This window comes from Heliangelus exortis, chromosome 8 (genome assembly GCF_036169615.1).
Source record: "Heliangelus exortis chromosome 8, bHelExo1.hap1, whole genome shotgun sequence".
Lineage (NCBI taxonomy): Eukaryota > Metazoa > Chordata > Aves > Apodiformes > Trochilidae > Heliangelus > Heliangelus exortis.
Genome location: NC_092429.1, coordinates 11,123,627 through 11,146,992, shown reverse-complemented (window position 1 = coordinate 11,146,992; position 23,366 = coordinate 11,123,627). Strand labels below are relative to the sequence as shown.

The 23,366-nt window shown below is 41.5% G+C and overlaps 1 protein-coding gene across 8 annotated transcripts in view; it reads left to right on the top strand.

The window, feature by feature from the left end:
- PTPRF (protein tyrosine phosphatase receptor type F) overlaps positions 1-23,366 on the top strand; it is a 382,202-nt gene that overhangs the window by 83,368 nt on the left and 275,468 nt on the right. For 5 of the 8 annotated variants that reach the window (XM_071750326.1, XM_071750332.1, XM_071750329.1 and 2 more), the window contains exon 2: positions 9,115-9,195. The gene's annotated coding sequence lies outside the window, so the exon portion shown is untranslated. Of the gene's footprint in view, positions 1-9,114; positions 9,196-15,284; positions 15,998-23,366 lie in introns of those variants that run through there. The other 3 variants (XM_071750333.1, XM_071750330.1, XM_071750328.1) reach the window with 1 other exon arrangement.

Here is a 23,366-nt window from a genome sequence, read left to right as displayed (position 1 = left end):
GTACAGGGGTCTGCTTGATGGGGAGTTGAAACCTTGCAAAACAGGAGTGGGGATGCACTGAGCAGTGCTTGAAGAGTGCTCCTTTTTAGCTCATCCTGGGCAAAGCAGCAGTAACAGTGTACTGCACCTTTTCTTGTTTCTAAGCTTGCTGAGTATTGGCACAGGTTATTCTCAGACAACAAACATTACCCTGCCTTACATAATTCAGAGAGCTGAGAAGCTAAGATTTTATGTAGAGAATGAAATATTCGTTCTGGTTCATCGTTGGCAGCCTCCAAGGTTGGGGTGGCTGTTGAGGGAATGTGTGCTGTTGATGAGAAGAGAGCTGTCTCTCAAGCATCCAATTCAGTGCCAGATATTCTGCTTGTGAGAAAAGACACAGTAGGGTGATGTGTAGTAGCTGGTTTCTTCTTAAAAAGAATAACTCTAATCCTAATTCCTAATAATTAGCTACTCTTAATTCCTAACATGTGTCTTTATCCCTTCAATTACTCAGTAGCTAATAGTAATTTGTATGCCTGTCATCCTTGTCTCCTCATCTCTTAAACCTCAGTTACGTTCTTGGAGGCTCCATTCACATCATGCATCTCTTTAATAGCTCAGTACTCTTAAAGGGGGTAGAGGAGACATTAGATGGCAATCCAAAAAGCAGTTGCTACTTTCCTACTGGTTATTGTAGAACTGTGATGAAGAGGGTGAATGGATGAGTCTCTGAGGGAGTGGGAGAAAATGATAAAGGGGATTGCTGGTGAAAATGAGTCAGTTCCAGGGAAATCGTGCATCTTGTTCCAAGCCAGAACCTGGTTTTGCTTTGTGTCCTCTCTTTTGACAGAGCAGCCAAAGAGAAGTATGCAGTCATACAATAATTTAATAAAAACGTCTTGGCAATGAGAAGCTGGATGTGGCCTATGTGTGCTTGAATGCTGAAAGTCCAGTCTTATCTCTCCAGGAAAGTTTGACAGAGACTATTTTTGTTTAGTCACTGAGAGCTGCAGTGCTGTGTGTGCAGGAATAACACAAGAGCAGTGGGAAAATACATCTACGCTGCATCAGCTGCATGGAGAGCTTCAGCCACATCTTGTTTTCTCAAGCTCATGCCTGTATTGGCCTACCAGTCTGGATGTATCAGTACTGCTGAAATAAAGCAAAGCCTTTAATCTGGTACATCTCTAACAAGATGGGGTGGTTGATGACCTTCAGTACTCAGCAAGAGCTGAGGGCAGCATATTGATGTGCACCTCTACCCCTATGATGCAGATTTGTAGTTGTTCCTGCTCTTTTCACAGTATCGGGAAGGGGGGTAAGAAATTCAGCTGTGCTTGGATAAAATGGCAGCATGTTAGTTGGATATATCTGAAAAAAATTTAGTCTCTAGCAGCGTAGACAAGATCAGCACAGTATTTGCTGATCAATATAGAAAGCACTATAGTATTTAACTTCCTACTTTAAAAATGTAGCAAGTAAAACACAGGCAGGGACTTTAGGGCATCACAAGTAAAATTTCTGGTCAAACTGAGTTCCCCAAGGCGAAATATTATGTCTACTGAATATCCCAGTTGGGTGCAAGGACACAGTTAAAAAGTCATCTTCAGTTTGCAGCTCTGGCTGCTGGTGAACTCTTCGTATAAGAAGTTTTGATACACTTGACCTTATAGGCATTTGTAGCATGAGTTTTTCCTCATGCTACAGGATCCTCAAAGGACATAAAGCATATAAAGTGTTCCTAGTTTTCATATAGGTGGCAGCTGTGGAGGTGTCATTTCTCCCTGGAAATCCTTGTAACTTGTTCATCAAAATTAGTCATGCTTGGCACAGTAGGTAAGAGAGAATTGTTCAGAATTGGAGTGTCCCAAGAAATAATTTGGTTTACAGTGAGAAGTGTGTTTGCTTTATGCCCAGAACTCACATTTCCATGTTTGACCTGCTGCTGAGAACCTGCTGCTGAAATAATAGAAAATCCTTTACAATACACTACCAAGAAAACAAGTGTTTTTCAGTTTTGGTTTTTGGTTTTTTTTTTTCCTTCATAAGGAAACTGGAAGATTGGGAAAAGACATGTTTATTTTAGTAGTACTGCTTTGCGTAAAAGAGTCTTGGATGTTGGTGGTCTTTCTGATAGCACGGTGTGCTCAGCTGCCTTCAATCTCTAAAGGGATCTGCACCTGGAAAGCTCACCAGCACATCGGGATGCAGATACATAGTGCATCTCTCTGGTTATAATAGGTCTTAAACACAAAATGCTGATGTCTTCAGCTCTAGAAATACTTGTGTGGCTCAGTATGTTAAATGGCCTGACCATTATTTGCCCAGTGATGCCAAAAGAAAGGAGATGTTGTTTCTGACTTCCTGAGTGTGTAAGGATGCTGTGCTGAACAGGTTGGAAACTCCAAGCCTGGTAGTTGGCATTCTTGCTGCAGTAGGCAGAAGCAGGGTTTCTTCTCAGCCACATGCCTAGAATTTTTCAAGTGCAGCCCTTTTGAGCACTTCTGAAGCACGTGGGATTCCTCTGTACAATCATGGCTTGGTTCTCCACTAAGTAGCCCTTGCTAGTTTCTGAATCATTCATTTTGTTTTCTTTTGTGTTTTGTAGACATTGAAATCTGAAGTGATTGCTGAGCTCAAGAGCTCCCTTGTGAACCAAAATTGCATTTGCCATAGAGATAAACTGGCACTTGAAATCAAAAAGGACAGATTGTTTTTGTTTTTTGTTTGGTTGTTTTTTTTTAAATTGTTCTGTCCTTCTGCCCAGCTCCATCTTACACTTTTGAGATATTCTCTAAATAGCCACAGATTTTCTGAGTAAACTAACATACAGTTCTGAAAACAAACACACTTTGTACTTCAGTATCAAAGAAAGAAGTCTCAACGTTAGCTCTGTCTACATAGCTAAGACGAGTGTAGCTCAGACATGTGCAAATCAAACGTTTCTTCATCTTCTCAAATGAGTTTTCTCACTGATTTGCAGAATATCAGTTTGGTTCTTTATTACACAGCATAAGATTTCTGCAAGCCAGATATTCACCAAAGGTAACATTAGACTCTGAGCAAATAATTGTTTCCTGTCACACTGCATTAGTAACTGGGAAGAAAGTGTTCCCTAATTTGTATTTGTGCAGAACTAAATATAGCTCTAGTGAAGCTTAACTTCAGCCTCAGCCATTCAAGTCCCTAAGAAATTCAGCATCAGTCAGCGGGAAAGTGACATTAGACATTCTCAGTGTTTCTTGCCCTTCCAGTTGTTTTATAATCTTATGAGCTTGAATGTGAAGCTAACCAAACTCAGAAAATCCTGATAGTCCTGGTTTATTGCTACTACAGACATTTTTTTTTCTATTAGGAGTTTTAGGATAGCAAGCTCTGGACGCAACTCCCCATCTTATATTCAATGAGGACAAGGTTAAATTGTCCTGTAGTTAGATTTCCCAGCAAAAGCTGCTCTGATTTTTCACCTAAAATCTGTTATTTAGTACTTGTTCTACTCTGTAGCTGTTCTATAAAGCTGATGGTATGATGGATAAGATCTTAAAAAAACTATGAAAAAGTATTCAGATTTCACTACCAGTGAAATCATGCTGTGTACCTGTTAAGAAAAATCTGATGTTGTAGAAAGGTGTATTGAATAAATTGTCTCCTTCCTGGGAAGTGTACAAGCTCATGTCTGTGCCTTGGTATCAAATCTATCAGCTGTGGGATAACAACCTTCATGCAGCATCTGCACTGCAAAGGCAGCATTGTCCCTACCAAAGATGATGGAAGTGCAAAATGCTGAGCTTTGAAGCCTGAGTCTTTGAGCTGGCAGCTGTGAGGAGGATGCTTCAGGTTCATCTCTTCCAGTGGGGCTAGGTGTGAGCCCAATCTCTAGGAGTTAGTCCAAGTCATTTTTTTATTTGTATTTGATTTCACCAAGATAAGCTCATCCTCCCTTGACATCTCTGCTTGACAGCAAGCAGAAAGAGTATGTTTCAGAGGTCTGAGGGATCTTACATACAGGGTTCTTAGAAAGACCAAGACAGTACTCATTCATCTGCCTCACTTCTTCGACATTGTGTGTGCTACTAACTCGTGCATTTTATCAGTACTCTGCCCATTTTCATCAGTGCTCTTTTCTACTTTCTCATGTTACAGACCATGCATATAATTAGAAGGAGAGAACACAATCATTGTTTCTAGTGGGGATAAGGAATCCTGTGTACCTTCAGAGAGATCCTTTGAGGGAAGTGATCTAAAGAAATCCAAAGAAAATTGCTTAGGCTTGTAGCAGCTTTCCTCCTGGCAGATGGAGATTTATTTATACTGCAGGATGTTACAAGCAATTCCTGGTGCCTCAGCTCTGTCTAAAGTGTGAGCAATTGCTGGAAGCACTAGTGATGGCATTAGCTTTCCTCCCTCCAGTGGGGAGAGTGAGTTTGAACTTTCCCCTTAGTGAGATCTTTGAAGTTTGGATCTTTAAAACCATTCTCCACTCCAAAGACCTGCCAGTGCTGTCGTCGTCCTTTCCTTCTGAGACAGCTGGACCAGTCTCCCTTCAGAGACCATTAGAGCTGCTTGTTTCATCCTCCAGAGAGGTCGACAGAGAAAGACATAAGTAAGTAATTATTCTCTGCCTCTCCTCCCAGTAGCTGAGCGAACAGTGGAAGTTGGAACATCATTAAATCTCTGAGCAGCACAGAGGGGCTGGAAGGCTCTGCAGCCAGGGAGCCTTGTGGCACGTGGCAGAGGGGAGGGCTGAGTAACAGGTGGTATTTGGAAACTAATTAATATTTGTGAATAACAATGCACTATCGGTAAGAAAACAAATCAGCCTGCCAGTGAATATTTATGATGATGACTTTCAGCACTGCTTGGCTTGTGCTGTCCTTTCCCAGCTGCCGTGTCTTCTCTTGTGTCACAACATTTCACACCAGGATGAAAACCTTCTCTTATGTGTGGAGCTGTGCTCAGGGAGGCAGGCAGCCAAGCAGCTCAGCAGAGTGTATGCTTTTAGAAGAATATTCTCACCAGTTTGATATTAGTGGGCCACTAGGTCCCAGACATTTCAAGTATTCTTTGTTGGTGGAGTAAGCCATGCAATTTAGCTTGAGATTTCATCCTGTTAAGAGCCAAGCCATGCACGGAGATAATGCTATGTTTGAAGAGAAAGCAGGTGTTAAAGGTTGTTCTCCCTCTTAATGTTGTGTGCGAGTGTTTTACAGTAGATCAGACTTGCCTAACGTAATCTTCATAATGCTTTCATTTAAAATGCTCCCTGTGGTTTGTATTTGTGGAACTGAAAGAGCAGAATCTACTTTGTAGCTTGGTGGGGCGGGGTGTTTGATTGAACATATGTTCAGACTGTCATTTGGGAAAGATAATAGGTTTTTAACCTCTGTCAGTGTTATACTGAGGTATTTATGGAGCTATATTAAAGCTGTGCCTAGGCAGCTAACCTTGCAATACAGGTTTTTCACAATTTGCCATTTTCTTGTGATAAGTTGCAGCTTTTCTTGGCCTCTCACAGTGACTCTTGCTGTGTCAGCCAGCATGGGAGCTTACCAAGAAGTGAGGAATTCCTTGCTGTTGTCAGTGCTGCATGAACTGCTCATGGATATTGGTATTGCCTCTTCAGCAAATACTGTCACGTCAATTAAAAAGACAGCCTTGAAGAGTTTCAGAAAATATTCTTCTGGACCTGGGGAAAGTGGCAAAACCTATGGTGCAAAGGGCTGGTGCTTTGGGTTGCAGGAGTGTCCAGGGGCAGCCAGAGGGGCTGAGCTCTCAGCCTTGGTGCTGCAGGGGATGCCCAACATTGCTTTTGCTGTGCACATTGGGGAAGCTCTTGCAGCATCCTCTCCTCTTGCTGGCCTTGAGTTTATCTTGAGGGAGGGGGAGAAGCTGGGTGTGTGTTGGGAGCTGTTAGTTTTAAAGGAAGAAAGGGTAATTTGGTGTGCTAAATAACTACTGGTGTGGTCTCCCTGTAGTCACTTGAAGCTTCTAACAACCTAAATTAGCATGATGGAGACTGCAGCATGCTTCATGGAGGAGGTTATCTCCAGTGAACTGACATTACAACTATCGTCACTGATGATTAATTTTTTTCTGTTAATGTTTACCCCTTAACAGCAAATGCCTAATGTTTATATGCCCTTTGTCTGTCTAAGCAAAACATCTGTTTTATAAAGTTGTCTATGACATCTAAAAACAAATAAATGTAATTCTTCAGATATACATGTGAGACAAACAGATGCAAAGGCGTTCAGAGCATAAGATGTCACGTCAGTGGGCACAGGTCCTGTTGGGGCAGGGGTTTTAAATTGCAAATTAAGCAGTGCTTGGTATGACTGAGTATTTTCTATCCTCATCCTAATTTTCTTTGCTGGCTTAATATCTCCAGTGTAGAAAAGATTTTAAATTTTTTGGGTGGTGTGTTTCCTCTTCCTTTTCTAGCAGTAGTGCCACTGTGGTTTAGCTGAGCGAGAATGGTTGACTTGGACTGCCCTTACTATGAAAACCATCAATCTGAAACAAATCTTGAAAACAAAATCTGCTTCTGCTTTTGGGAGGCAATGTATGTGCATGCAACAGACTGCAACTGTGTGTGTTAAAACTATAGGAAATTCTATAGATCTTCCAAATACTAAATTCAAAAGAAATGCATAAAAAAGTGCTGCAATGATTAGCAGCAGAGACTGATATGTTTAAGGAAGGATATTAATTTAAATTGCTGGCTTACAGAATTTCAAGCATTTTTATGTATTTAACAAAGGGTTGTCATTTAAGTAGTTTAAGTATACTTCTCTGTGTACACATCCTGAGATTTAGCTAACCACTTGCTGCTGGCTAGAATGGTGGTTGCCATTCATCCTTCAAAGACTGGCTGATGAAGAGAGTGAAAAGAGCGGGTACCCAAATGGTCATTGTGTTTGACATGGGGGAAGGGAGCAAACAGATTTGTGTAATCTATTATCTGTTCATTTAGTATGCTGGTCTTGGGTCATGGGTTTCAAGGTGGATGTGTGCATACATAACAGAGATCTTTCCTCAAATTCCAGGGAACCTGACAGGAGGTGCCACAGTTCTTTTCTAAAATTGTGGCCCGAGGGATAGAGAACTGACAGTGTGGGACAGCTGAAGATGGGACTTGGTGACCTGACACTGAGGGAGAGATACTGGGGTAGACAATTGTGCCCATGTATTAGAGGGAGATGGGGGAACCTACAAAATTGTAGGCAGGGGCAAGAAGGACAACAATGGTCAGAGTTATGAAAAGCCTATTGAGGAGTACTGTGCATAGTTATTGGCTGGGTAGGACCTCCATGTTTTAATCAGAAATATGCTCTGAATGACTGCAGCAAATGCTTCTAGTGTGTGCCAGAAGTAAATATAGTGGAGTAAGCACTGCTACAGAGTCATTGAAGTCAACGCTGCACAACATAAAATTGCATAATATATTTGTTTGCCAGGGTTATTAGAGTACAGTTTTAAATGGACCCAAGTCCTTGGAAAGGCAAGTGTATTCTGGTTTCCCTGGGCTGAGGTTTCCAATACATCCCAGTCAGATCTGGTGGCATACAGCCAGCAGGAAGGGGTGAGCTTGCCATTCCCCTCCAACCAGCTCCGGTCCTTGTCCAACCGGTTCACAAGCTGCTTCCACTCCCTGAGCCAGGAGGAAGGGAGCTGCCCTCCCTCCTCAGAATGAAAAAAAGTGAGGGGATTTTTGGTATAACGATCAGTTCAGATTGTGAGGGGATGAGAGAGGGTCTCCAGGTAGTGCCTGGGTGAGAGGGTAGGTGGGGGCATCTGTACATGTGTGGGGCAGCAGACAGGCTGTCTCGACCCCGTGTCCCACCACAGAGCTGAAGTGAACCAGCAGCATTCCTCCCCTCTCACCCCCAAGGATGTGGTCCATGCATGGTGCAGCAATCATCAGAGGCCTGGATTTCAGGGCACTGTCACACTCTCTGAAATTTTGAGTACTGAAGCTGTTTTACAAAATGAGTACTTTGTAGATTATGAAGACTAAATAACGCATTCTATGCATCTGCATAATTTTGAATTGCTTATCCTTCTGAGGGCTGCACTCATTTGGCTCACAGTAAACTATGCTTAACGGTGTGTAATTGAGCTCAAGCCGTCAATTGCCAGCCTGAATTGACAGTCAAGATACAAGGTGTGTTTTGGGGGAAATCATGTGTGTTCTCTAATGTCCCAGGCACTGTGGAGCAGTGCCCCGAGGGCTCAGAGGTGAGAGACACAATCAGGGCTCAGTCAAAATATTTTTCAGAAATAGCTTGATACCTGGAGCAATGGGAGAGGGACATATCTCCATATGCAGGGTCATGTCCTTAGGAGGCATTAGGAGAAAAACTTTTGTTGTGAGCTGGGTAGGAATGAGGAGTTATCAGCTGGACAAATGCATCTTGACTTTGTGTAGTCACAGGGGGAGTGTGAGCCACAAGGGTGGTGCTGGGCAGGAGACAGTGGAGTGCGGGAACAGAGGAAATAGGTAACCTCAAGAATGGGGAATCACCTGAGATAAAACTCCAAGAGCTTGGTTGGTTTGAACTGCAAAAACGAGCCCTGACAAGGAGGTGGTATAATTCATTTTTATCATCAGGGAAATAAACTTCAGGGAGAGGGAAAAGCTGTTTAAGCTGCTGGATCAATGTTGGCATGAAAACAAATGGATAAAAGCTGTTCAGGAATAAATGTTAAGCTGAAAATTGTAAGTTTTTCAACTGCTGAAGGAACTCAGTTCTGAAGTAGGTATTGGGTAGGGACACTGAGGAAGAACATTGTTCATATGGTAGGGTCAGTTGCTGTAATCAGGTTTCTTGGATATGATACTTGTAATGGAGGATCTGGGCTAGTGATCCTTAAAGGAAACCCCTTTCTTGTCTGTATCTGTGTGTGGTGGTGTATTATTATGACCATGTCATGGCCAAGTAGGAAAGGGAAAACTGTCCCATGCTGTCAGTTTTAAAAGTGCCTGGATGGGAATATGTGCTGAACCAAACTGCTTTATCCCTAGGATGAAGAATTTGTATGATGTTTGCACCTTTATATTTAGTCTCTGAACGTCACTGCCCTTATGGTCACTTATAACACTTATTTTTGTGGTTTTTTTTTTTTTCCTAGGAATTTTTATGGCCTCTGTCACCGTGGTGTCTCAGTGTCTCCCAGGCATTTATGGATTTATTCTGAGAACGTTCCTGTGAGGTAGGAAAAAGCTGTCATCTTTGTTTTCACAGACTGGGAACTGAGACACAGGGAGATGAAGGTTGCAGGAGGAGCCTGTAGCACAGCCAGCAGTTAGACAATGATTGCCTGTAACTTCCTTGTTGTCCTAACCCAGCTACCTGTCTGGCTTTTTTTTCTTTTTTTTTTATTCTTATATCACTCCCCCTGGCCTGAGTTTTAGTAGAAACAATTTAGAAGGGGCTGGGAGGACCCATGGAAAATACGATTAGGGTTACTGGTGTCCTTTTTTTAACATTGTTACTTAGGAGTTGAAATGCCTTTCTAAAAATATCAGCAGATCTGTTTATGTTAAATGATTAACATGTTTAGACTTTCAACAGATAAGCTGTCATGCTTTTTTGAGTCAGTAACTTCTTTATCCTACCTGTCTAGGCTTGTGGCTGTTGAATTCTTACTCTGCCTGAGCTAATGCCATCCCAATCACCTAAAGCAATGCCAAGAATTTCATCATCCATGCAAAGATCTGATTCATGTCAAGACAGGTGTAAAGTTTCTCAAGCACATTTAGGTGTAATTACTGTTTAACTTGATTTTTTAGAGGTCTTTCCAAGCCAGCTAAAATTTTCAGCTTTGAGCTCCCAGATTCTCCCAGAAATTGAATTTCAGTGCCTGATTAGTGATGCTGATCCCTTTCAAAAGTATCACAAAGTTCCTGACACGTGTGTGCACACTGAATTACAATTGACATAATAAAATGGAATATAATGAATAACAGCTTGAAAAATGTCTTTTTTTTTCGCCTTCCAGCATGGAATTTTTAAGATAGATCTCCCCTGAGCCCTTTTTTCCCTTCGAGTTGGTATTTAAGGTGCGGCTTCTACTGCTTAAGGAATTTTCTTAGACCTATTGCCATTTATGAATTCTAAAGATACTAGCAGGCTCTCACAATTAAATATTTTTATTGTATATTTAAATAAGCAGCATTTGCAGAATGATAACATTGCAAAGAAATATTTAATGCCATCCTCCTAGTTTTGCAATCTGTAAAATACACATATTGGATTACTTTTATGGTCTTTATTAATGTATATTATGTGTCTGTGTCCCCAAGAATGAAGCCCTAATGACTCATGGACTGTCTCAAAGTGTGCTAAATAAGATTAAAGAGCTTGCTAGTGACCTTAACAGTCAATTAGGCTATGCATTACTCAGCCCAGTATTTGTGGAGTGTAGAAGGGAAGCGAAAACTCATTAGCTAAGATGCTGATGCTTGAAACAAACAAGATTTCTCTAAAACCAGGAACTAGTCTTGGCGCTTAAGGGGAGATGGAGGCACTCACAGTAGGTATATCCTCACATATTGGAGTTTGAAAGTTCTGCTGGTGTGGTCCTGAGAGGGGAGGAAAGCCTGCTAGGGAGCTGCAGGGCTCAAAGGGCTTTTGGAATAGATCCTGCTAGGCATGGATGATGTTGGGTTGGGCAATCGCAGGTGCAGTGGGAGATGGTGCTCAGGTGGTGGAATGTGCTACTTGAGAGGTTGTGCAAAGATGGCACAAATGGAAGGGCCAGTTTCAGAAACCTCATGTTTCATGGAAACAACAGGACAGAAATTAAGGCCTTGGCATGAATGCCTTGTTTACCTCAAAGGAGAGCCCAGGGCTGGCAGGTTTGTGTTTGGACATACGTGGCAGTGTTTAGAAAGGCTGCTGAGTCCATTGAAGGGTAGAAATAGGTTGTGCTTCTGTTTCCCACAGCTTGGGAGAGGGAAGGTGAGGAGGTGCTGAGCACTCAGAGGTCCAGCCAGGTTCCAGCTGTTCCCCACCAGCTCCTCCACCCCTTGCACACTTACTTGGAGTTATCAGCTTCAAACCAGGCTGGGACGGGCAGCAGGGCTGAGCCATCCCAGCAGTGGGTTAAGTCTATGAGACTCAAACACAGACAGCATCTGAATTACAGGAGAATGAGTCTCTGTCATCTCTGGGACTCTAACTTGTCATTTGCAAATAGTTTTATACTGCATTTGGAAGCATCTTAGAGCAGTCCTAGGTTGGAGACAGCTGCCCCCCTGGGAGGAAGCTACATGGTGACAAAAACTGAACCAAGAGCAGTGACAGCATTGCATGGGAGCAGATCAGCAGCTTGGTTATGCTGCTCCTTGGCACAGCAGTAGTCCTTCAGGGCTTCTCAGTTTTACAGCACTTCTTTTCTGGTATATGCAGTTGTGTATGCTTCCATCTGACCCTGCAAAGTTCTTCTGTCATTCTTAATATGAAGTCAGGTTTTAGGAAATAGAAGATGACAGACTTGGACCATACAAAATGTGGCTGAAAGTATGGTTTGAGTGGCATGCAATAATATCTTTTAAACTAAATAAATATTTTTGAACATAAATTGGGCAGAATATCCCCAATCCAGGTCACAGTTTATCTGTAGGGTTTTCTTTTAAAATACCTTCCTTAATAAAGTCCATCTGATTTGAGGAGAGGCAGGGGAACCTGGGAAGAAAAAAAAAAAATATACTTTTGCTGATCAGATGAATGGGAAAAGAAAGAGAAGGAAGCCTCTTCAGTTATGTCAGCCTGAATCTAAAGCATCAAGGAATGATATTATGGGAGAACCCCTGAAGATAAACTGTAACCTAGATTATCAGCATACAGATTAAGCTTTTAGGAGTTTGAAGACTGCAGTGCATCCTGAAGCAGTCTTTTGCAATTCATTTAAACTGAGATTGTTATATGGTTGCTGATCAGAAATGTAAAAAAATAAGTAAAATTTCTCTTTGAATGTTACAGTCCTGAAGTTAATAAATTTATTAAAGTGAAGGCTGCTTGAAAAAATTAAAATCCCCAGACACAGTATTCTTCGTTTGAACTGGCTATTGCTAGGGAAATGCTATATATCTCTGTGTCATTATGGTTAGGGGGATTTTTGTATATGCAATGTTAACACTGAAAGCTGGACATTGGAATCACAGTTAAAACTGAAGCTTCTTCACAATAAATTTTATTTGTTCTGACTTTAAAACATAAAACAGTTGTTACTCGTTCACCTTTTCCTCTTCTATTTCTTTTTATTTTTTAATTTATCTGCATTTTGGACAATGCATTTTGATACTGTGTTCTAATTTAAGGGCTTTTCTGTAATACAGCTTATGTATTTCTACAAAATGTTGGCACAAAGCTTATGTGATTCAAAGTAATTTGATTGTGTTAATGCCACATTGTTCAGTAAGTATTAACACTTGTTGCAAAATGAGGAGTTACCTGTTACTTTTCTCTGCAATATGGTATAGGCAGTATTTTCTGGCTATATTTAAATAACAGCCTCAAAAGGATATCAGCTGAATTTGGTGGTGTAATTCAGCATTCTTCATGGAGGGCTATATGTGTTGGTTTGGATTCAAGAGTCTTTACAGGTCCTTTTATCTTACTAAAGAGTGGAGTGCTTTAATATACGGGTGCCCAAGGGGCATGACTGCTGGCCATTTACCTCCTTTCACATGGTGTGTGCTGGAGACTGTGCAAGGAGAGGGAAGGGTGGGGTTTAAAGCTTCAAAATTGGACTGTTAAAACTAGCCCTGCTTTGAAAATGCATGCCTTAGCTGTATACAGGGATATATGTTTCCAAAAGTGAATTTATGAAAAACAGCATCAGGAGAAGCTGGAGAAGTTACAAGGTTTAACCATATTTACAAAATTGAACATGAGCTTTAGCCCTCTGGTCTTTTTCATTTCCTTTTCTATTATGCAATCAGCATATTGGTAGGTGGCTTTTGTTTTGTCACTTTACCTATTTAATTAATTTAGCTCTCTGAGGGTTATGCAATAAAGGTAGAATCACCATAACTGGCAGCATAATGTTGTCGTCCCACAGAGTCAGCACTTGCTTGCGCTCTGGCGCAATGGGTTTGAATAGCTGCCACGCTGTGTGTGTGTTTTCTAAACCCAAGACAAGTGCTGAACTCATTAAAAATACATGCTACTGAAGTTAATGTGCATAAGGAGTTTTGGTACCTAGATGGCCTTTGAGGATACATTTAACTCTAATTAACTCAGTTTCATTCCATCTACTATCAGCATAGGCTTGGCTGAGAGCAGCCAGCATTGGTTAGACTTCTGGTTTGAAGTAGAGCCCAGCAGGATGGTGGATTAAAACCCAACCAGTTATGACTTTGCTGGGGTTCCTGGTGCCCTTTCTGGCTGTGCTGGTTCTAGGGCTGTTGCTGGGGGCAGGGTGCCTTACCAAGAGATCCTGTCGTCCTCTTGGGCAAAATTCTGGGTTTCTAAAGAGGCCTGGAATAAGGAGGTTTGCCAAGCTGTGACTGAACAGTCGCACAGTTCCAAAGTCCTCTGACCGAAATAGAGTCTGAATTTTTAAGAGAATAAGGAGGAGCAGCAGGGACTGTCACTGTTCCACTGGTCTGTTTCTTCTTTCTGTTCATACCTTCTTCCTATTCATTATGAGCTCAAGGATAAATTCCAAGGATTCTGCTAATTATGATTTGTTTTTCAGGGTAGGCAAGCAGCAAGACAAGGATTACTGATGGTTTTATTTCTGTACAAGTATACATGGGCTGGAAATATTGCATGTTTTTTTTAGCCTGGCAGTGTTGGAAACCGAGTTTTATTATTATGTCCAGTAAAGCAGGTTTCACTGAAAGCTGATTATAGTATTTTGTAAGAGAAGGTTTTCACAGTATCACTCTGGAAGAAAATACACACAGATCCATATTCAAGAGCCACTGGCTGTATTTTGTGTAAAGGGAAGAATGTATGGATTTGTTGAGGTTTTCATCACAGCAAGCAAAAGAAAAGGATTTTTTTTCTCCCTTCTTTTTGATTAGTACTAGAGCTTTAGCCGTGCAAAAGATTTTTCTAGGTAAAAACATGAGGCAACATGGATTCTGGATTTAACACTGAGGGGGAACCACCACCCAGCAGTTTCTGAGTGTTCAACATCTCATGAAAAACTGGACCTTTTAAAGTGCTTCAAGTTGAGTACACTAGAACTTGAGACATTCAGATCACTAACTGCTTTTGAGAATGACAGCCAGAAGCTCCATTAACATTAGATCTCCTGCCTCGGGGATCACAGAGCAGAGACTGATACATCTTTGAGGATGGAAATGGAGCAATTTAAGAAGTTACTGTGCTTCAGCTGAGATGTAGTAAACAGTACACAACCATGTCTAGTTCCTTTTGCTGAGGAACAGAATAGAAATCACAGAAGATGATCTAAGGCTGTCTGGTTTGGGTTGCATACAAGCAGACCAGCTATGCTCCTGTAATAAGTTGCTATGTTTCAGCTATGAGGATGGTAATTTCCAGTTGATGAAAGGTATGTTATAGCTAGAACAGATGGGTGCATTAAAATCATAATGTACTTCAAGATACTTGTCTGTGTTCAGAGGAATGGGAGTTTCTGTGCTGGTTTGGACCAGTGGTCAGTCTCATTTGGTACCCTACCCCTCGCAATGATCAGAGCTGGATAACTGAGGCAATCTTACAGGAAACCACATGTGTGGTTATCATATATTTTTTTTCTTCTGGGGAACTGTTCGCTTTTTTAATGTATGAAACCACAACAGGCTTGTTTAGTCACTGAAAGAGTCCCTTCTAAACTGCAGTTACATTTTTAAAAAATGCTTCTTTGCAGACAAACAGTTTATTAACACTTCTTAATGTTCTACCTTCAGACACCTCAGCTGAAAGTTAGGCTAAACCATGTATAGTCTTTAATCTGGCTTGATTGTGGGTTGTTTCTGTTTTTTTTTTAAATGTTCTTCTGTACCTCCAAAAAGCTCGAGTCATGGTAGATTAATATTCTGGGATGTTTTTTTGCTAATATTATAGCTGAAAGAAAAAATATTAAGTCAGTTTCATGTAGTTATTGTATTGCTTGAGTGTCTCTTCACATTAATTAAAATTAATTTAAGCAAGGTGATAGGAGTAAAGTGCAGAGTAGGAAAAGGATAGATCAGAAAAAGCAGATAAGATAGGTATATTCAAATAGTCAGAACCTGATGAAATTTGCCCTAGGGTACATCAGCAGCTAGCCAAGCAACCTTTGAACCATTTACAATTATCTTTTAGAAATTCTGAAGAGCAAGAAGAGGTCCTGGAGGACTGAAAAGGGCAAATGCAGTACCTGCCTTGGAAAAAGGAAGATCCAGAGAATTACAGACTAGTTAGTCTAACTGCAATGCTTGGAGAATTGGAATGAAATTTTTAATCAGTTTCTAGGAATCTGGAGGATAAGAAGATAAGGACTGGGGAGAGCAATATTCGTGATGTTACCTTGACTTCAGTAACTTTTGACATAGCCTCTTGTAGCATTGCTGTTGAATAGGGAAATATATATTTAATTATGTGGTAAACAAACAACGTGTTTAAAGACCATATTTGAAGAGTGGTTACCTATAACTGGCTGTGAAAATCAGAGGAAGAAGGGGGATGGCACAAGGAACTGTGTGAATACACCCCTGTTTGTCTTGGGCTGAGCTTTATTTGCTGTTCTCTTTACTATGTGGACACGGGAATACTTAGTAAATCTGCAAGTAAGTCTAAGCAGAGGGGCTCAAGGGTTGTGAAGCACAGTTCAGGATTAAATGTCTATGGCAGAGTGAAAAATGTTTGGAAATCTGCATCATATAACTTTATGAGCTGACATGAAGAAATACAAAATGGGGAGGACGTGGTTAGGCTTCACAGCCACAGAAGAGTGCTTTGGGACACGTGCTGGATCAGCACCCACACAGAAGCCTACGGTTGCAGAGAGGACAACCTCCATCTGGAGTGTGTTAAAAGGATTGTTATTAAAGGTAATGGTTCTGCTGGGGTCAGTGCTGCTCAGGACACTAGACATGGAGCTGTGTCCAGCTGCAAGGGAATGTGGGTCAGTTGAGGGCATTCCTGGATGTGGCTGGATTCTGGAGGACAAATGAGATGTGGAGGGTGTTGGAACTAGGGCTGATCAGCCTGTGGATGAGGAGACTGAGTGATTGGTTGCTGCCTTGATCAAGGGACAGACAGTTCATGGCAGGGCTGTAACTCGGATCCCATTGGTGATCACAAGCAAGAGAAGGACATCAGTAAGTCAGGAAAGGTGCCAAAAAGCTCAAATGAATCAGGTGGAGAACTGTGTGTATGATTGGAAGTGTGTGAGTGGAGACAAAGGGAACAGTTCTTGAGCCAGGGGAAGGAGGCTCTGAGCATGGTCATCCACCCTAAGCAGGTGCCTGGGGTGATGACAGTGTCCAGCTCCTCAAGGGGACCATAGCCAAGGGGACAGAGTGTGTAGCATAGACAGGATGCAGCAGCGAAGTCACAGAAGTTCAGCTTGAGAGAAGAGCGCTGGAACAAGGGTCCAAAGAAGCTGTGATACTTCCATCTTTGGAGGTACTTGAAAAGGCTCTGAACAATGTGGTCTGACTTCAGCTAGCCCTCATTTGAGCAGGGGTTTGGACTAGGGACCTGCAGAAGTCCCTACCCACCTGCTTTCTTATGAGGTTCAATAAACTGGTTCCATTCTCCTTTTTTTTATAGGATGACATTTTTGAATGATAAGTTTTTCAGGTCAATGACAGTGCTTCTCTGGGTAATGTTAATCAGTTGTTCAGAAGGGCCAGGTATTACTGAGATTGCTTCCCTTTAAGTAGTGTCTCTTAATAACACACATTTGTTTTCTCAATCAGACTTCAAGAGCAAACACTGTAATTAAATGTTTAAATTTCTTCAGTGCTTCAGCATTTCCTTTGTTAGAACCACCAAAATGTTTACTAAGACACAGGTGTTTAACTTCATAGCCTTAAAGAAACCTTTGCACCAAGCAGATGGATTAGATTGGGTGCTCAAAGGAGATAGTAGCCTTGTAATATAATAAACATGTACATAATCAGAGAAGCTGATTATTTCCCACCACAATAAATAGAAAACATGTGATCAATGACTTCAGCATCCACTTCTTAGTGTTTTGCAAAAGTAGTAGCTGTGAGCTTGTAATAGGGATACGTGATCTCTTAACATGCAGTGGTTAAATATTAATATACATTGCTGTGTTTAAAGATTGAGAATGGCTCTTGAGTTATGAAATGTTAACTTAAGCTCCATCCAATTTTGTAAGATAACTTCTATAAGGGGAGTACATTGCCATGGTGGTCTGGTGCATGAACATTAGCAACAATTCAGTGCAACTGCTTTTCTGGGTTAGAATACTGAAAAATGGACACTAATGTGTCTGCTGAGGTCTGATTTAATCAGCTATTGAAAACATAGCCAGGTTGCTTGACAGGTGACCACATAATGCATTCTGAAAAGACGAATGGTCTGTCTTGCTCATCTGTCCCCATTTCCTTAATCACACTGATGGGCTGGGATTTTCTTGTTATTGTTTCTGAACTGGTGTCATGAAGCTGACATGGCCAACTTGTTCAGAGGTGCAGGAGTCCAGAGGTTATTTCCCATGATAACTGTGACACTCTGTACGGTCGTGTAGTTCTGGAGCTGTTCTTAAACAGTGGCACAGAGACTTTAGACCATATGTGTAATCTCAGTTAATTGTGTTAGATATTTGTTTTCCATGTTTAATATTTGTTAAAGTCTTGTAAATGAGACTGCTACAGTGTGAAATTTTATAGCATCCAAGTCTGAAATGGTCCCACTTATCTTGCTGACTTTTTTCCAGAATGTTTCTTGTGGTGGTTCTGCTTTGCCAGACAACACACAGGAGTGGCAAGCAGGGCTTTCTCCTGAGTTTTATTTGATAGTCATTAACTCCAGATGGCAAATAACATTTTATGCTGTTATAAAAGGTACTGTGTTCAAATGAAGGGCTGTTCCACATGCAACAGGGTTAAGTCTTTTGGAAGTTGCAATTTGCCAGTTTATCTCTGGAGCATGAACTGTTGGTGTTGCTGGATTTGAAGACCCTAACTGATGAGGTACACAAAGAAGAAAGGCTGATAAAATGTACGCTACAGATGTTATGACAAGAACGTCATATTTTTTGCTGGATAAGAGAGTGACTGATTGGCTGTAGACATTCCTGACACTGTCTGACAGAAAGGGTTATTTTATCTGAAAACAGTGCAGTTACAGATGAGAGAGCTTCTGAAAAACATCACTCACTTTTACTAGTGACATCCATCACTTCCTAATTAGGGATGCTTTCAGGTGGAGAAACAAATTCTTTCCATTGCTCCTCTGGAGCTTTTCTTGTCACTGTGGCAGCAGTGTAGGATTAAAGTTGGTCCTTTATCCAGGGGCAGAGGAAACTGTGGACTAAATTAATGCACATAGGTGTCTGTATGTGTTAGATGGGTATCACGCTGTTATGGGAATGGCAAGGACCAGTGACTGTGCAGAATGAATAACTCGTAGTCGCTTAACCACCTACTTTGAAGCACAGATGTGTAAAACTTTTTTGTTTGGACGTCATGAGTTTTCATTGTCCTTTGAAAAGCTGAATTGGATCAGAGCAAGTCATGAGTCCAGTGAAGAGAGAAAACTGTGATACCTGTTCACAAACAGGAGAGAGTCTCTGAATCCCAGTTTAACAACACAGGCACCTATTTTTGGTGACAGGAGCATAGTTCCCCTGGACGGTCCAGGATTTCTCGCCCTTCTGAATGTCCCTGGAGAAGCCATGACACCTTTTTTCCCAGTCACAGCCTCCTCCTGCCTCCCAATGCAATGGAGGGCCGGGTCTTTCCTCACTTCTTGTTCTTAGCACCGCCTGGAGATCTGGTGCTGATTTCAACCCCTCTGCTGCTTCCTGACATCTAAGCAGGCATAGGCAGCTGCATCCATTATACAATGGTCTGATCGATTGAGAAATCACTGTATTTGTGGCAGCCCTTTGAATGGCTGAGTATCTTGCACTCCAGTTTGCTTCAGCCCACCTCCAGTGTGGGACTTGGATTTTCTGGGTTCTTAAGGAATTTCTTTTCTTTTGCAATACTAAATAATTCTCCTCTTGTAATCTTGCAGCAAGAGCAGGGCAGGAGATTTACTTTCTCTGTGTCCTATTGTTTACATATGGATAAAAATAACAGTTGGTTGAAGTATTGTTTGCTTTTATGTATGAATGTGCTGTGTGCACCACCCATGAGCGTGCCTCTCTGCCTGGATTGCTCCGTGTTTACTTTGTGCTGCCCGTCAATCAGACCACAGGAATGGAGACGCTGAGGAGACCATGGTGATAGGGTCAGCACAGGTGCCTGTGTGTGTGGTGTGGTCAGGGAGGAATAAATGAGCACTTTCAAAATTGTTGTTTAATTCCCATGATTCTGCAGACGGCCAAGTATTTACAGTTGCTGACATGATCTGTGCTGCCCCATGCAGCCTTTTTCCCTTTGAAGAGTAAGTGCCTTCCAGCCCTTCCCTGACTGCTGGGAATAGCAGTAATTAAACACACCTGGTAGTGACAACAGAGCTGGTGCACCCTCAGCTGCTGAGGACACTGATGTCCTGAGGTCAGGAGTGCCCATTGCTCTTTCGTAGGAGCCCTCAATATAGGCTCAAGGTTAAAACCACAGTCCATAGATAAATTGGGAGTGGATGTCTCTGTTCCCCGAGTACATTCCTGACAACCTCTTGGGATATGGAAGTAGGACAGCCAGTGTCCTGTTGGACTAAGTTGGTATTTTAGTGTTTCACTTTTGTCCTTAATTTTGTACTGCTACAGCAAGACCTCTTTGCAGGAAGACCCGGAGGTATTGTCTGTTACTTCAGATATAAAAAGGAAGTGCAAATGAGATGAAACTAATTTAAAATTAAAAAGAGTAGATACAGTGATGCTGTGGTCACCAGACTTGCCAGAGCTTCAGTGGCCAAATACCCCAAGTGTTGGTTGTGGATGAGCATTGCCTGTGGATTGGAGCTTAAGAGCTGTGGAAACAGCTCTGGACAGCTACCACATTGAGTAAACCCCCTGAATATTATTGAAGTTCTAGGGAAATAAGTGAATTAAACTGATGGCTATGTTGATCTTTTCCTCAAAGTATGAATCAAAGTTTAATGTACTGGAGGAAAAAAAAAACCCACTCCAAAATTCGAAGTACCCCAGGCCCACTTTTTTGAGGACTAAAGACTGGTATGGATCATTATCCATCAGCTCCTCAAAGGCTAATTTGTGGGGAAGGTGATGCCAGAGCAGAAGGGGAAGTATGGGAGAGCCTGTCTGTCAATATTGTTCTTGCTGCTTTTCCATTGCTTTTACAAATTTATGGTCTGGGAGCTGCCTTTGCTGCAGGTAAAGCCAGTTTCAGGCCCTTGTGTGATGATATTTTATTGAAGTGAGACAAGAATGCTCCAGGGGGAAATGGCATTGTGAGATAAAGGGCTCTGATACATGCATATAGCTTAAATGTCATCTTACAAAAAAAAAAAAAAAGAGAGAGAGAGATATAAAGCAGGTATTAACTGTAAAACTATACTTCATGTACATTTTTTCTTATTAAATTTACTTCCTCTAACTTAGAATATTTGGACACATAAAACTACTATGTTTATCCATTCTAAAATAGTTTCTTTGAAAAAGTTTTGTGATTATGCATGTACACAGTTTTAATAGAAGAGACAGTAGATTTAGCAATCTTTGATTAGAGAGAATATTGTCTTCCAAGATTAAGAGTCTGAAGTAACATTTGATTTTATCATTTGTTTTGAAGGAGAGAATTACAGGTACACATTTTCTTCAAGCATTAGCTAAGCAGTCTGACTGGAACAGCAGTTTTAATCTGTTTTAATGATGTTTTTCCAATATGAAAGGGGCCAAGAGATGCATAAGTCTAAAGGTCTACTGGTAATTGTCGAAGTGATGGGAGCTGTTTACAGAACATACAGTGACTGCATGGTTCCTTCTCTCTGAGAGCATATACACAACCTTTGTTCTTGGTTTAGAGTATAATTAAGGAATGTGTGCCTCTGTGTATTTAAAAACAATAAAACCATCCCATTTGCAGACTGTGAGGTATTTAGGGATGGCAGATACAGATGAAGCACTTTGGAAAGGGTTGGTGTTAACTGTTTTGTTATTTACTGGTGGTGTGATGCGTTTCTCCAATGCAGCTATAATGAGGTCAAATCAAATCTTTTATTAAGCGTTACTCATACGAGTGAGGTAATAGCTTGTTATCTTATCTATGTAGGTTAAACTCGTTTTCAGGTGATGCCAAAGGAAAATATAAGAAATCCTGACCTGTCCTGCCTTTTGCCTACAGTGCATGCCAAGGCTCTTGCAGACTTGTTACAGAGATATTAAATAGACCTGGCTTTTTCTTGTTCTCTGATAATGAGACAACGTGCCTTCAACAACGTATTCAGCTGTAGAAACCTCACAGAGGAAAAATTCTAGGCAACTTGCTTCTGAAATCCTTTAAGACTGACTCTAAATTCTTTCTACTGCTCCTTAATGCCTAATATTTCTGGGGCTGTGAGGGTTAACACTGGCCACTTTGTGACAGTGCATCTTTCTCAATCTGCCAGTTGGAATCGAAGAAGCTTTTTGCTGCTCCAGTGTTTATTGCAGTGTGTCTGAAGCTCTGTTTTTATGGGTGGAAAATGCAGGAAATGTGTGACACGTGGCAGTGGCAGGTTTAAAAGGAGCAGCTGGAAGCTGCTTGGAGGTTTTGAAAGTGAAAAATCTCACATGCTTGATCCCTTTTGCAAAGCTGTGCTGATATCCTGGGACCTAGAGGAGAGAAGTACTTTCACTACACCCAGGGCAGCTGTGGGAGCTGTTGGCAAGGCACCAGAGTCTGCAGATTCCAGGTGCTTCTGTCCTGCCAGCCTCATCCCTCTGTGTGCCCAGCTTGCTAACAACCACTGCATGGAGGGGAGTTTTGACCTCACTGGGATGTCAGCACTATGTCCCTTCATCCCTCTTTGTTCCCCAGCAGTAGGGTTAAGAGCTGGGTTTGATGGAAAAGGGTATTTATTCACCACTGCTCAGGCACTGTGTGTGGGTGCTTAGGCAGGCACAGGAAAAGTGCTGGTGAAACATTCCCATCCTCAGCCTGGGGCTGTCCAGCACTGTGCTGGCTCTGCAAGAGCTGAACCATAGCGAGCTGCTGTCTGTCTGAGACAGGAGTTCTTTGTCATGGTTGAATCAATATAAACATTCCTAATAATGTGTGTATGTGCATAAATACGTATTTTTTTTAGCAGCTGCAGTGCTTGAACCACAAACTGTGAAGGGAGTGATATAACACCTTTTAAACAGAGGAGTCAAGCAAGGGGAATTTCTGAATTTAACCTCTTTGAGCTGGGTTGCGAAACCTGATAAACAGCTGCATTGGATTATGGGAGGAAAAGGACATTACTAAATAGGGGAAAAAGACCTGAAAACAAATAACCTCCCTCAGTTCTTTTCTATCAGTATGTCCATGGGAAATATACCTGAGCTCTTTGTTTAGAGGTTAAGCAATAATATTTTGACGAGTGGGTATCCATACAGCCATACTATCTGTACAGCTGCTGTTAGCTGACAACACGAGAAAAGGCCTCTGGTATGTAAATGTCTGTTTTTTTCCATGTGAGGAAGGAATTCAAGACCTGCTGTCAGTGCTGTGCATTAACTGCTGCAAACCTCCCTTTCTCAGGGTTGGTAGTAAATAGAAAATTGACGACTTCAAGAGAATTGATTGAAGAGAATTTTTTTTAGTTTTCTACCCTGCTGGAGATGAAAATGTAGCCAGGGATCTTTCTCATCTCTCCAGTTACTGCCTAAGATTAACGTCCAGACCCTTTTAAATGCTACTAGTACAAGTAACAGAAGTTAAAAGAAAACAAAAGTCTCATTTGCAGTCACTTTCCCAGTTATTCATCTTGGATTCAGCACATGAATGACTTGTAGTTTGCTGTGGGGCTGAGTTTCAGGATCAAGGATACAATGGAGGCATTGTGGTCACCTTTCTCTCCCTGCCACCCTGCGCAGTCAAGTTGAAATCCTGCTTTTCGGCATCCAGGCTGTTGCTTTGGTGACCAATTATGACTCCTGAAGTATACATTGTGATCCTGCTGAATAGCTGGAAGAGTGTAAGGAAAAAGATAAATGTGTTCAAACACAGCTCTGTTTTGCAAGCCTTCAAGGTGATTCAGAATAGAGTTGTTGGCATATTGGATTTAACGTGGTATATCAGTGTGGTGGTAGGAATTTAAATGTCAGTGTTACAAATCCAGAAAACATAA